The following is a 15,074-nucleotide window of genomic DNA, read 5'->3' as shown; positions in this document are numbered from 1 at the left end:
GTGCAATAAATTACCTGCATTTAATAATAATTTAATTTTGCAGGTATTAAATCTCCCTGATAAACGATTAAAGGGAATGGCAAATTAGCGAAAGAACATTAAAACGTATTTCTGAATGATGTGACTGTTTAATGAAATCGATTGCATGTTCATTAGGCAAGTGGTTATTCTCGGTCGAAATGGCATTTGTGCACCTGCTATCCCTGCCATTCAAATATTACAATGAAACGTATCTTTGAACTGGACTTTACCGAAGGAACTTCGTCAGCAATGTCAAGGACCTTTTGCTTCTCTGTGTAGTAAAACGATAGTTCCTGTTCACACAGAGTATATGAGTCGAGTCACGTCAAGTTCATCTATGTTTAGATTACAATAACACTTACCTTGTAAATTGAACTCTACTAAATATAGGTAATCGGGAAATTCGTCTACACTTACGTCTATTAACTAAGAATTTTATAAATAGTCGAATAATCGGATTCAAAAATTATCTTGTATTTTATTGACACAGAAACATAAAGCGTCAATTACAAGAAGATTCTTCATCGCTCAATCACGGTGCCAGTTGACCACGTTGAGCATACATCTTTCATTTCCCGTCGTCATTTACTATACTATAACTCTGGATCAAGTTTTATGTTATCTATACTTATGATTCATTGACTGTTTCCTTTTTTTAATAGTTTAAATAAATAATCTCTTGGTTGTGACTTTTGTAATCGATAAGATGATGATTCATGATATTTTGTATCGATGTAATTTAAAGTAGTTTCTTCTCTTTAAAATGCAGAATTATTTGTTGAAGAGATTCTTACACAGATCCAGGTCTATTTTGAAGAAAATAATGAGCTGGGATGTTCATGAAATATCGGTACACAGCAAGATGTACTATTACAAGCATGATGAAAACCCGAAGAATCACAAACATGTCATCCAATAAATTTATAGTTAATAAAGAAACAATTTTTCTCACAGACTACAGAAACAAATATTTAGTCCCGGAAGGGTTAATCAATGTTTAAAAAAAAACCGTAATAATATTACGAGAAGCTGGAGATGGTTCGTTCGTAATAGTAACTCTTTTCTTTTTTTTTCTTTATCTTTTTCGTTGAAGAGGAGACGTGGAACGGTCTCAACATCTAACTCACAAGATGTTAGCGATTTCATAACCCGAATGATTGCCGGAGACTCATCGGATAGACAAAGGCGTAGAAACCGCGGCTACCTGTTGCCTTACAACCGAATGTGAAAGCCGAATCTGCGAACCAGCCAATACCTACCCCCCTAGCTCGTTTGGTCGTCGAAGTCGAAGCCTCGAGGCAATGTACACGCGGCCGTGCGTCCTTGGTAATTGTGACATTTGCTTTTCTCGGCGCGCGTACAACGCCGAGAAGAGCCGAGGAAAGTTAGTGACGTAACTACCGGTGACCTTGCCATTTCAGAAGAAGATACGGAGGATGCCTCCGGCTACCGCGTCTCCAGGCGTCTTCTCTCCTTCCCTTCACTTCTTTTTCCCTTTCCTTTCCTTCCGTGGATGTTACAGTGTATCGAAAATCATACTTATTATACAATTCTCTCTCTCGTCTGTTTTCGACTCGAAAAGTAAAAATATACATATGCCTTCATTCATAAGTCACTTTAGAAACCTTGCCAATTTTAAATAGAATGATCATCGAAGTAGGTTTTTTAGTAAGATTCCAAATCGAAAATACGGGAATTTATACGATTGTCCTCTTCATTTCACTTTTTCTCTTCGGTTACGTAATTTTTTTATATTTGCTATTATAATTTTAACGGGCGTTGGAAGATCGAACGTAAAGGATTTCAGGTAAATGACCTATTGTCACTAATTCAGTATTTTCTTTCAGAATTACTCATACAAATTTTGTTTTACCTATGTTTAATTTATTGTACATTAATACTGGATTACAAATATTATAAATAAAGAGAAATTGTTTTTTGTTAATAAAATTAATAACAAATAATTTCTATTTTATCCGAATTCTTCTCTATTAAATTGCAAAATAAATTTAGTTTTCAAGATCAAAGATTTTTGTTTGAAAACCAATTCCCAAGTACATTTCAAGCGAAAAAGCTTCAATCTAATCTCAACCTTATTTGAATTATTTTATTGTTGTATTCAATCTGAATAGTTTAAATTGCATTGCATTTGACTTCTGAAATTCCAATCAATATTATGCAATTTCTCGACGATACAGATCGATTAGAATTCTTGCCAACTGCACGCGTCATTCTGAATGATTAGCGTCCAATAAATTTTTTTTCTTGAACAAAATATATTTGCTTGTATTGATAATTGCATAAAAATGTTACTGGCACGTCTTTTATTCGCAATTAAAAATTTATGAAACCTAAGAAGTTGCCAACTATGTTTTCACATTTAATGATAGTTCGTGTTATTTCAAGTAGATGCCATGATAGACGGTCAAAGGGACTTCGAGGCATAATGAGAAGCATCTGAAAGTGAAATCGTTATAAGGATATTGAAATGTCAGTTTAGTCATTACTTGTACGCATTTCCGTGTAATGATCATCTATTTTTTATTAATTCTCCTTTCGAAAATATAGATTCGTTTGTATAATTTAATTTTTGCTCACAGGTATCGTCATTAAAGATATTTTAATTTAACAACAATAAAATAAATATTAATGATTTATTCAATAACTTTCTTGAGGAATTTTTTAAATAATAATTTCCCAGTACAATAGTTATCACAAACTAGTAATAAAAAGTAATTAATGTCATTGCTTTAAAAATAATATGTAGTAAAATCTGCCTTTGAATTTTTATTTTTAGATTGTATATCATCCAAAATATTAATGAAGATGAATGATTAGTGGATTGAAAACGACCATATATAAACTGCGGATATTTATGCAACTTTACGGTTTACTTAATGAAGAAATTGAACTTTAATGTTGTTAGAATTATACTTTAACAAAATTGTTAATTTATCTTTTTCTTTCGTTTTCTTTTGGTTTAATTTTATATTTTTTATTTTTTGTAATGAATATGGAATTCTTATCCATCAAGTTTAGTGAATAGATTAACAGATATTTTTTAAAATACGTACATATTTCAGTAAGGATTAATTACATCTCGTTAGATAAATCTATTGTAATGTTTTCAAATGTTTTTTTAGTAGCATTGTCAATTAATTATTATCAGTATCGATGATTTATGCCTGTGTCATCGATTTCAGGAAATATGAGAGGAGCGAGGGAACGTTTATCGGAATAATAGGTGTGACTGTAAATTGCATATCTAAGGAAATTAATATGGTAATAGGTATATAAAGCATTTAAATTGAACGGTAGTCAGCGAATAAGAATATATTTGTACATATACTTTAAACATGATCGTTCGTTTTCGATATAAAGAATGAAAATACATGAAATAGTTGGTATATAAAATTTTGAAACTATCGTAAGTTTGTTTGAACAAATTAAAATAAATTCAAGTCCACAATTAAAAGTCTGAATACGTAAAATACAAATTGCGAAGTTTATCAAGCGAAGATAACGACACTACCGGAAATCACGATCCATTCTTCTTGATCTCGTTGCAATCTATACAATAAAACAACTTTGATTTTACGTAATCTTTAAATATTCCATTGCGTGTTACAAGAACCTGAATAAATATCTACTATGGTGAATTTCCCATCCACCTGTTAACTTTAATTTTCCGTGTGATAATCTGTTCAAATGCAAATGCGCAGACGTTGTCCAATTCATTATTGAACGTTTCTTTAATGTATTTTGTTTAATGGACAGTCATGTTGGTCAATGTGTATAATTGCATAAGATTTTAATACCTAGAAAATGTTAAATGTACAGGGTATCGTGAATATCAATAATTTATGAAGTATTATTACTTTTAACTAATAAATTTTACAGTAATAACACTATTACTATTAAATTTTAAAAGATATCTATATTTTTGACACACATTAAGAGATCTGCTATTTAATAGTTTAAAAGAAATATATTGAATATCGTAATGTATAATAAAAATTAAAAAATTGGGTAATTTAATTAAGCGGAATATACTTTCGAATTAAGTTGTCCAGTAATTATTTACTATCATGAATCAGTATCATGAACTCTTTATTTGATAAATGAGAAAATGATGCATTTAATTTTAATATTAACATTTCTAACGAATGTTTATCATTCGAGGGACGTTTACCTTTAATTGATTAATCATCGTCACTTTTTACATTAAAATTGACGAATGTTGTAATTTTCTCTACGACTGTGCATTCAAGGTCGAATAAATGTAGCCTCAGTTGAAATAGCGTAGCATACGATAATTGCACTACGTCAGTAACTTATTTATTGTTAGATGCAGCTGAAAATAATAGAATTTCTTTCTACAATATTCTTATTGTCGTAATAAAACCCCTATTGAGTCCTTAATTGAAGTTATTTCTGTGCAGGATGAAAATATGAGATTCACGCTGTTGCAAATCGATTCTATATATAATATTTAATTTGATAATTTAAGATGACGAAATACAAACATTTAGAAGAGGCACTTGACTCTTGCGTTCTTTAAAAGTTACACATTGAAAGTAGCTTCTTCGAGTAGAATGTTACTACGTTTTTATTATAATCTATCACAGCGAATACATACCTTTACATCATCTCTAAGGTTATATTTTCCTACTGATTAAAAATTGCGATGAAAGTCATTTTTAACGTTTTGTAACTCTTATATCATGACCGGCTCTCTAGCAAGTAAAGTGGTTTATACTTCTGCATTCTTATGCAATAATAAAGGAAATAAAGACGTCAAAATAATGGAACTCGAACAATTAACGCTTCTATAAATAATTAAGATAAATAGTAACTCTTATGATTGATGTCTTCGCATACTTGGTATATTTTTATACATTCTTTTATGACTTTTATAATAACTCGGGAGTAATGCAACGAAGATTTAATTTCATTTGTTTCAATATAAATATAAATTCTTTTCGTAGAATTATTTATTCGGATCATGATAAATCTACAGAGATTAAAAATAGCATAAATTCACATGAATATTAAAGAATATTATACCACATCTATTAAGAAGCAGAAATAATAATAAACTCTAGTAAGATTAACAATACAATTAGATTTATAAAAGAAACATTATTTTCTCGTAGATTTTTTGTATATAGTAAGCAGTGCAATATGTTATTGTTATATTTTCAATAACTAAAAAGTTAGTAAGCGTTTCTTCTAATTACCGATTCATCATTAATTTGCACATTTTGATAAAATCCTTATCACAAACACACTATCATCACAAACTGACCAAACGATTTATATGCTCATATGCTGGTATATTTCAGTAAAACGCGTTACGCGACTGTATCTCCTGCGCGAACCATTAGCATTCTGTCGATTTGCAAGATACATAGAAAGAGCGGAGGACTTAATTTCGCCAGCAGCATAAGAGAACGCGGCGATAATTGCACAGTTAATTTGCTTAGCCGCGAATCGTGGTAAAAAACGTGTGAAATTGCAGAAATGTCAACGAGCCTGCGTTGTTTCGTTTGTACTTCTTCCACGCGGTTTCCGACACACGATATCAGTGTACGTCGACAATATGCTCGTGTCAGATGCGCAATTACATCACGATAATCTTTCTGTACCGACAACAACATGGAAAACGTGAGTAAACGTTGAGAATCACCACTTCATCTGCTTTCATCGGTCCATTCGTCGAGCTTTTACCATCTTGTTGACTTATGTAGCGATGGAAAAATCAGATGGAAAGATCTTGTTTAACGAATATGACGGAACATTAGTTGACTGGACATGAGGCCAACTTGGTTGAGTTAAAAGACGATGAATAGTAGTACTGTGTACGTATGTACGTATTTGTTGATTATGTAAGTGCAACTGGGAATATTGGTCGATAGGATATGATTTTGAAACATGTAGATTAATCATGGTATAGTTGTTAAGGATTTTTGGAAGTTTAATCATACATCATTTGATCTTAAGCGACGAATTTGACTCGTCATGGCAATGCGATGTTTACAAATAATGATAGTAATTATCATATGCGAAGTATATAATGTCGATTTAGTCTCAATTAAATTGTACGTCAAGGGGTTAATTGGTGCGAATATTTGATGTCATTTTGATCACACGAATCTTAGCAATTCGATTAAAACCATCTTGTAATTATAAAGTGAATCATAAAATGGCAATAGAACGTGACTTTATTACTGTTCGCTTAAATGGCCCGGAATATGCCCGCTTGGGAAAAGGCGCAAAAGGACGTAAAATAAAATTAACAAAGATGATTAGTAACTTGATAAAATAAGAATCTATTCTAAGACCTGTAATAATTCTTTTATAAAGGAAAAAGTAAATGCTTTTATAAAGAAGATGCTGTTTTTTGTACATATGAATCTATTTTACTTTGAAATATTATCGTATCATTTCAGGTATTACACAATTTATACCTTTGGCTAAAAAATATAGACAAGTTCAACGATTTCTCTTCTCACATATTTTATTTTTTAAGATTTTTTTATATACATGATTAGTCCAAGGTGAAGAAATAACTCCTACAAGCATTTATTAAGAATATTAATACATATTAAACTTCTAAACCCTGTTTTTTTTTAAGTCATTTTTAGCACTCAACAGTTCCAGGAGAAGCATCTGTTTGATCTCACACATTTTTTTAGTCGATTATACAAGAATAAGTAACACATTCAAGAATGATAATAACGTATTATAAAGGAATAAAAAAAATAGCGAGGAATTTTCCATAGTCGCGTAAAGGAAATGCATTTACCGACTTGTACGTTACCATACTTAATAATGCGCGTTTACCCTTTCTCTTGAAATGATGTAATAGCTGATGTTTCTTTTCCAATGACGTAACTCTCGTAAAATTCGTTAAACGATTATACATTCTCATAGGAAACTGTGAAAAGGCGGATGATTTTAGTGAATGTGTAAATTCTATTATATGTAAGTGCATGAGAAAATTCTCTATATACATATTTGTACGTATAAGGTGTTTAAAACAGAAGGGCAGATTTTGTCAATTTCCAATACAAAAATAACGCGACATTACAGAGATGTTAAATAATAAAAAAACGAACAAATTATTCTGATAATATAAGCTAATACTAAGTTTATTGGCATCATTTATGGTAATGGTAATAATGGTAATAATGGTAATAAAAAAACAGCAGTAATGGTAATAAAGATATGTCGAATATGTGAAAAAATTATTTATTTAACAAATCAACCAAATAAAAACCTAATTTAAGTAAAAAATCTGCAGGTAAATTAATATAAATTCTGCAAGATCGAAAACTTTCCTCTATACGACAATTCCGTTTTATGTAATCATTGTTCCGTTTTTGAGCGTATTTCATAAATATCATAAACGTAAGATTCTAGATACGAATCTCACGGAACATTAAGATGTTCGCTAGACAAAAAGTGAGTTCCGAATTTCGTCAGGTACTACATCCTTCTTCTATCACTGTTCCTCTTCGTCTTCTTTCAATCGCGCAACGTTACTGCAAAGGTCGTACTGCTGCATCTACATGAGAGGTAACGAGGAGCCGTTCTGTCGCAATAGCGAGACAACACGAGTCACGATCGGTCAAGAGGGGCTTCGAACCGAAATGCCGTTCTCGGGCGAAATTGCATTTCCGCAACCGTCATTTCTTCTGACCACGACGATGCACTTGCCCCCATCGACGAGGAAAGTCGGCCGTGAGATACTTGTTTCTCCAAAAATATCGAACAATACAGGTGGACACGGAGAACGTAAGACGAAGGCCAGCGGATGGCATGGAAGAATATCGTGTGAAAAATAATAATTTCGTGTGATTCTTGATTATCTTGCCTTGACCGAGATACAGCTTTCGCTATGCGTTTATTGTCCTTGTCATGATGATAGAGTATTGCGAATTTGTACTTGAACTAGGGAAAGCGCTTTCATGTTTTCACGAGTGAATATCCACTCTTGTCCATAATGATTTGGATACTTCGAAAAATTATAATATATAGTTCTACTATGCTTCTACTACTATATAGTTGCAGACAAAAATAAGTGGACAGGTAGTAGATATAAGTATAGATACAGTTTCGTTAAATAGGGATCTTTTGGGATAGGGGAGATGTAAATATTAATTTCAATCATTTATCAAAAAATCTATAAGGATATATAATAAATAAAACTTGAATATTATGGCACTAGTACCAGTGCGATTAAATTTAATTGAACCTGCCTCCACCAGCTGTCCACTTGTTTCTTTTCTCGATTGTATGTATGTATAGTGACGTTCCTTAGACAAGGTGTAGATGATTGTACTTAAATGAAACTATTATTCACAGCATATTGATGATAATTTCATATGACTTATCTCTCAGGTATTCGCCGTTGTTGTGGAGTTAGCAATAATCAATCGAGAGGTCAGCTGTCACGTCGTAAAAAGGATACTTTCACAATTTTATGTAGGGACGAGCTTTTGATCGCTAATTTACTATCTTAAATAATGCGACTAACTATACGTACTCGCATGTCGTTACAAAACCTTCATTGCAAAAATGAATAAATTATTTTAAGTTTCATTAAATCGTATATTTAATTCTGTCGCACAAATTTACTTCAATTAATGCCTGCAGAGACAAAAAATTCCAAATGAAGACAAGCATTCGTGCTTTTATCATTTTAGAAAATCAGAAACTTAAAACTTTTGATATGAACATCAATTACAAACCACCAACAGAATATCCTCACCTGTAAGGAAAATAATTTATAAATAAAATTTTTTGAGCAAAACTTTCTTTACCCGTACCTCGTTCATCCGAACAAGTTAATGCCGAGCGTCTATTATCCGACCCATGATACATACAAACACTTATTGGTATAATCACATTATGTGCGAACGTTTATTATCGGAATTACTCGGTTATCCGAACAATTTTCGGTTTAAACTATTGTATATGACATTTCACTATTTCTAGTTATTTCCAATAATTCATGTCAATTTGTTTGATTGGTTAATTATAGAGGGGACCTAGTTCGTGATGAAATAATTTGAAGGTTGTAAGCAAGAGGTGGAGAAATAGGAGGAGCGATTAACACTTGTGGTTGATCGAAACGCCTATCGCAAAGTACTCGACGTTGATATTTCCACGTGAACGAGACGAACTGGTGTTTTTCTTGGCGATGTCGACGTATCGATGCTTCAGGTTTGAATATGATTTACCTAGTAGTGGCCTTTGAACAGAGCTAACTACCATCGCGCCAATGAAGAAAATTCACTTCAATGACGGTGACTATCGTAGAACAGGTTTATTAATGGCGTTGTATAAATATTAATTGAATGAAGTAATGCAATGATGCGGAAGATATGTTGTTCGGTTTTTATTTAAGAAAATTTGTCCGACGCGTAACCTGTTTATTTTTTGTTAATATGTTTTATCAGCTTCTTTCTACCACTAAAACGAGAACTTCCAAATAAAAAACGTGTCAAGTTAAACAAGTGGCAAGAAAATGATTTATGTAAGCAATTTACAAGCCATTAAACTAAGATACCGAAGCTTCCTAGTTTTATTTCAATTTAATTATCAAAAAAACAAGTGCTGTGTTTCAACATAACGTCTTTGATCCTAAGAGGATCCTTAAGAGGATCTTCCTCAATTAAACTAGTTACAGTTAAGCAACGGCATCTCTGTAATTGACATCTGTTACGAACAATATGCCTATTTATAATAATGTAAATATTGTATGACTACTCAATGACAGACTAGTCCAATGTATTCTAATATATAGTGTTGTATAAACCTGTGAAATGCAACTATATTATGGTAGCCGCTAATAGCACTCGCAGGATACAACTGGATACAACTTAAAATAGATAAAATGAAAGTAAAAAATGCTGTCTTTCAACTACATTTCGATTCTTCAGCGTTCCTCGAACTCGTTTAAAATTTGCGTTCAATGCTCTTCAAGAAACCCGCATCCTGCTTACTGAAAATTATCTTATCGCGAAGCGTCGTTCTAGCAGCACTCGAAAGATTCCTGATGATTTACGAAGATCATAATGCAACGGTATGTATACATTTGCAGCACACAGGTGGTTAGACCTCGTCATATAGCCGCGGTTTGCGTGACTGTTATGTCGTTGGAATCCGCGAAATAAATCAATTGTGCTCGCGTGAGTATGGCCGAAGAAGGATGCTCGAAGGATTAGGGGAGCCATGGAACGTTGGAACGGAAAGTTCACGTCGGCCTGTGAACCGCGATACTATGGCAAGATATCGTTGAAACCATCTAGGCCAACTGTATTGATGCGCCAATAATGTTGCTTCTTCTCTAACCCTTGCTAGAAGTGACTTGATCTACAGTGACTCACGAAAGTATTCGAACACCTGTAGAAATCTTTTATGAATCTATTACGTATATTGTACGAAACATTTTAAAATTTCTTTAGCACTGTAATGAGACACGAACGTGATGATTGAAAAATATTTAGTACAAATATACAAATCCTACGTTTGAAGATCATGTGAGATAACTCGCAAAAAGTTGCAACTTTCAGAATATCAAATTGAAAATGAAAGTTAGTCACTAGGAAATAGGAAGTGACTTACTCATTTCTTCTTCACAAATCAATGCTCTATGTACACATTTCATTTCTATTCAATTCACATAATTCTCAAGTTTGCGTGTTAATTTTCGAATATATTAGGTTGTCTCAAAAGTTTCTTTCGTTTTATAAGCAAATAATCGATGCATATTACTTTTTGTCTTATGTTATTTTATTGAATTACGTATGGTCCATTTTGTTCCAATAGAACCTAATATTATCTCGAAACCAACTACAATCTTGCACCAAAATCATTTGGTTTAAATAATCGATTAAAATAATAAAAATTCACATTGTATCATAATCAAATGTATTCTTTCATTCTACACTTTCATTTCTATTTCTGATCATATATGTGCAATGATTTAGCTTATTACTTATCGTGGAAAGAATTGTGCTCATTAAATAAATAAAACTTACGATTCTATTAAGTATGATAAGTATTTTTAAAAGAGTATTTATTAAAAGATAATTAAGTCAGTAACATTATCGTAAAGCAGTAATCTCTCGAACAACGTGGTGTTCGAACGTTAATAACGACTACTGTACATAAATCAGTGCTCGACTAATTGGAGGCAATCACAATAACCGAAGGAAAAGAAGGAAGAAAAAAATCGTTCAATTGGGTATTCCATTGATCCAGGTAAGGTAATGCCCGCTGGCATTTGAATTGCACGGCGAAATTACGTAATACAATAACTGGAAGAAGGTCTGAAGAGAGAAAGCGTATTAAGCAGCCGGTTACAAAGATGATGCGTTTCAGTGTTAATTGAATATCGGTGAAATTTCACCGTTTTATCTTTTCCACCAGCGCAATGCTACTTATGTATGTATTCGAAGAAAGGGGAGGAAATTGAATTCGCGATTAGTCTCTTCTGTGGATGTTATCGATAATTTATTCAGGACACGAACGAAATAAATCGATCGATACCGGTCTTGTATACGAAGCATGATTCACGACGGCCAGGCTAAACGACACTTTCGAGGTAAAGGGGTAGATTTGTATCATCAGTGACCGTGCTGTTCCTTTTTCTCTTTAATCCGAGATACCATTTGAAACCTCACGAATGCATAATGTGCTTTGCGATTGCTTATGATGATGTAAAGTGTCCTGGAACTGAGTTTTTGGCAGGCGGCAAGATAAAGTTTAAGAGCCATTTGAAAGTCTATTGTGATTGTCATTACAAAATAGTTTTACATATTGTTATATACGCGTATTATTATACGTCTCATAGTATTTAAATGGATCATTCCGCTAGATCATTAGGTACGAGGTATAAAAGCGTAGTTACCGAGAATATTCTTGAAATCTTAAACTTAATAAATCAAGTATAAAGTAGGTATAGCTGCGAGCAATGATTTGCATTCAAACAATGATAGATACTTAAATAATGATGCATTTGATCATAGAAACTGTTAATTCATCTACTCTGTATGATCTCTTTAATAATATGTTCTTTAATATATCATATCATCGATGTTTACAAATGTCATTGACACATTGATTTATCTATAATTGTTAATTTTACACCTAATTAGTGTACATAAAAATTCATCACATTTCAATCAAATTCTTAATATTTAAATTTAGTCACATACAAACATCGTATATAATGTTTAGTTAGCTCCAAATTCACAATTGCAAATATTTTCTATCTTATACTGAGATATTTAGATATATCACAACAGAATATAATTACCGAATTTGAATCTGAATTAATGTCCTGAATATTTAATTAAAGTAATAGAATACAATTTTTAATGAAATCCAAATCAATTCATATAATGCTCAGTTAACTGGAAATTCTAAATTTCTAATATTTAAATTTAAGTCCCCATACACAATAATAATGAATTAATTCCAATTTTCATCACTAATAACTCCTCACCGCTCTGAAATCCAACGAAATTATTAAACTACAAAATTCAATGACGTACGATCGTAAATCGAGTACTAATTTATCCAACTCTACAGAAACAAGCCAGTCTAACGTCTATCATCTACAAAGCGCCGCGGATCGCTGACATTTTTGAAACACCCTCGCAACCTCAAGCACCACTATTAACAGAGGATCGATTCACCTGTGAGTGTCTCGGATAGTTCCAACGATAAAAACGTACGATGCGAACGCAACAGAGTATAGTATCTATGTATCGGTGGTTGTCTACCGACAGAGTGGTGGCATTTAACCGATCCGTGCCATCGTGTTCGCTAGTTTCGTTACGCAACCAAGCGCCTTTAAGTCGGTGGCGACGAAGACGATGTCGTCGGCGACGACCACGACAACGTCGACCTCGTGTGGTCCAGTCTCGATTCTTACGAAATCCCTCACTCTCGTGCGCGGGTTCCTCTTTGAAAAGCAACTTCGTATGCTCATCTCGTTTCTCACCATTTTATTCCTTTTCAATGGGATCGACACGACGAGCCTTGTTAGATATACTCGACTTGTAGGGTTAATTATTGTTCGATTAACCAGTGTATATATATATATATAGTGGTTTGTCATGTACAAGAGTAAGTACACTAATCGACGTCAATGGAACGGGACTACTTAGAAAACGATGAATCGTCTTGTCGTAAGATCGTGTTTTCGAGAGAGAGTGAAATTTTCTGGGAATCGAGAGAATGATTGTGAACACATGACGGATGAAATGGAATTTATAAAGTGACTGTGCGTTTGCTTTTGGTAGGAAGATTTTAAGTGAAAAGTTTATCTTTGGTTAATTTTTCTTCGATAAAATTGTGTGGGTGGACGCTTGGACGTTGTTTCGATAGAATATTTGAAAAGTGATTATTTAAATTATGTAACTCTATATTATCTTTAGACCGCGGGTCTCTCATGCATTTTGTAACAAATTTAAATGTCTATAACAGTGGATACTTCAATTGTTTAATTAGGATAATATTGTATGCGTTCGTAAAATTTTTTAAGAAAAAAGGCATCCTCTATATAAAATATTTTTTATGTATATAAATTTAGGAATAGGCTAAGTTGTGTATAAAATCAATCTTAGTCAATAAATTAGAGGATGAAAACTTTCTAGAATGGACTTTCTATAAGAGCATCAACTTCAACTGAGGAACTGAATTCCTGATTTCAAGGTCCTTTTACCAAGCTTCTTTCGAATTTGTTATACCTGCTCAAAGATGCTATCTAAAGATATCGATAAAATAATAATATTAATATTTTTGCTTCAATTTGCTTTGTTATAATAGTTCTAGTGATATACTTTATTTTGTTTTACTATATATGTACCAATATCTGCAATCAGAAATGAAATTATTCTAGAATATAGAAGTATCCTTATTCAGGGATAATTTATTCATTCCATCAGACGATGACACGAACGAAAGCTTTATTCTACGGCTTCTGGTAGTTTATCCAGGGATTAATAAATTGAAAATAGTGAAACAGGAAGACCACATTTCGGTCATCGTCATCACAGCTCAACTCTGATATGCATCGCGATAATCAAACTCGTTAGATATATTTATATAAGCAAACGTAACGTTTGAACGCTTTACATCTGTTGCACGAACCACAAGATTGGTCGAGAAGATATCAGTGATGTATTCAAGTCAGTATCCCCGTGAGAAACATGACGAAATAATTGACCTCGCTTACGGTTTCAACAAGTTCCGGTTTCTCCTCGACAAAATATATAACGTATCAATCAGGTTTAGACTGGCAGGAGTTTCAGTCAAGATTGTTATTTTAATCGTTATAACAACTGAAATTGTTGCTCGCTTTCGTCTTCGACAAAAGATTAAGAAAGAGAAGAAATATAAACTATTGTATAAATCCACGGACGTTTGTAATTTTTTTCTGTTCGAAAATCTACTCGAATTACTTTTATCAATAAATTCTCGGAATGCAAATGGTTAATACGAATATTTAACTATAATTCTTGGGATTTTAATATGATGAAGTGATCATCTTTAAAATATTTTCATCAATATACTGTTTCATTTTGAATATAAATCTTTATTTACATTACGAGACAAAATATCTGACATATTAATAATAACTTGTTATTTATTTTTTATGTATTATCAGCTATGATGTGTCAATTTCTTATACCTCCTTAAAGACTGTATAATTAGGATTTATAACCCTACTTGTTATCTTAATTTCAAAGGACTCAATGCAACCTATGGGCTACAAAATTATACTTACAAGAACAATTATGATAATATTTATTAATTTTATATTTAATTAATATTTTATAAATAATTAATATTTATTAATTTTATTAATAATTTATTTTACATGTTGCGATCTTGCGATAGAAGGCTTACTATCTTTAAACAAGGGAACAAAATTTCCATTTACATCTTGCATTTGGAAATTTAAAAGGAGACACACCGTCACAAATTTTTCAATTATAATACGCTATTATGTACATCGTGATTATTTCTGT

At 32.3% G+C, this 15,074-nt stretch overlaps 2 long non-coding RNA genes across 4 annotated transcripts; one reads left to right on the top strand and one right to left on the bottom strand.

Annotated features, from left to right (window-relative positions):
- Positions 1 to 3,336: 3,336 nt before the first annotated feature.
- LOC126915489 (uncharacterized) lies at positions 3,337 to 5,401 on the bottom strand. 3 transcript variants are annotated; one of them, XR_007710207.1, is made up of 3 exons: positions 4,661 to 5,401; positions 4,214 to 4,375; positions 3,337 to 3,839 (listed from the first exon to the last, which is right to left on the bottom strand). It is a non-coding gene; the product is annotated as an uncharacterized LOC126915489 (long non-coding RNA). The 3 variants fall into 3 exon arrangements; XR_007710206.1 differs by having other exon boundaries at positions 5,262 to 5,401; XR_007710205.1 differs by having other exon boundaries at positions 4,214 to 5,401.
- A 157-nt stretch (positions 5,402 to 5,558) lies between these two features.
- Positions 5,559 to 6,413, top strand: LOC126915493 (uncharacterized). The gene is made up of 2 exons (XR_007710212.1): positions 5,559 to 5,688; positions 5,772 to 6,413. It is a non-coding gene; the product is annotated as an uncharacterized LOC126915493 (long non-coding RNA).
- The last annotated feature ends 8,661 nt before the right edge of the window (positions 6,414 to 15,074 follow it).

This window comes from Bombus affinis, chromosome 4 (genome assembly GCF_024516045.1).
Source record: "Bombus affinis isolate iyBomAffi1 chromosome 4, iyBomAffi1.2, whole genome shotgun sequence".
In the NCBI taxonomy this organism is placed as follows: Eukaryota; Metazoa; Arthropoda; class Insecta; order Hymenoptera; family Apidae; genus Bombus; species Bombus affinis.
Note: the sequence above shows the minus strand (reverse complement) of the source record. Positions and strands in the feature narration are given on the sequence as shown.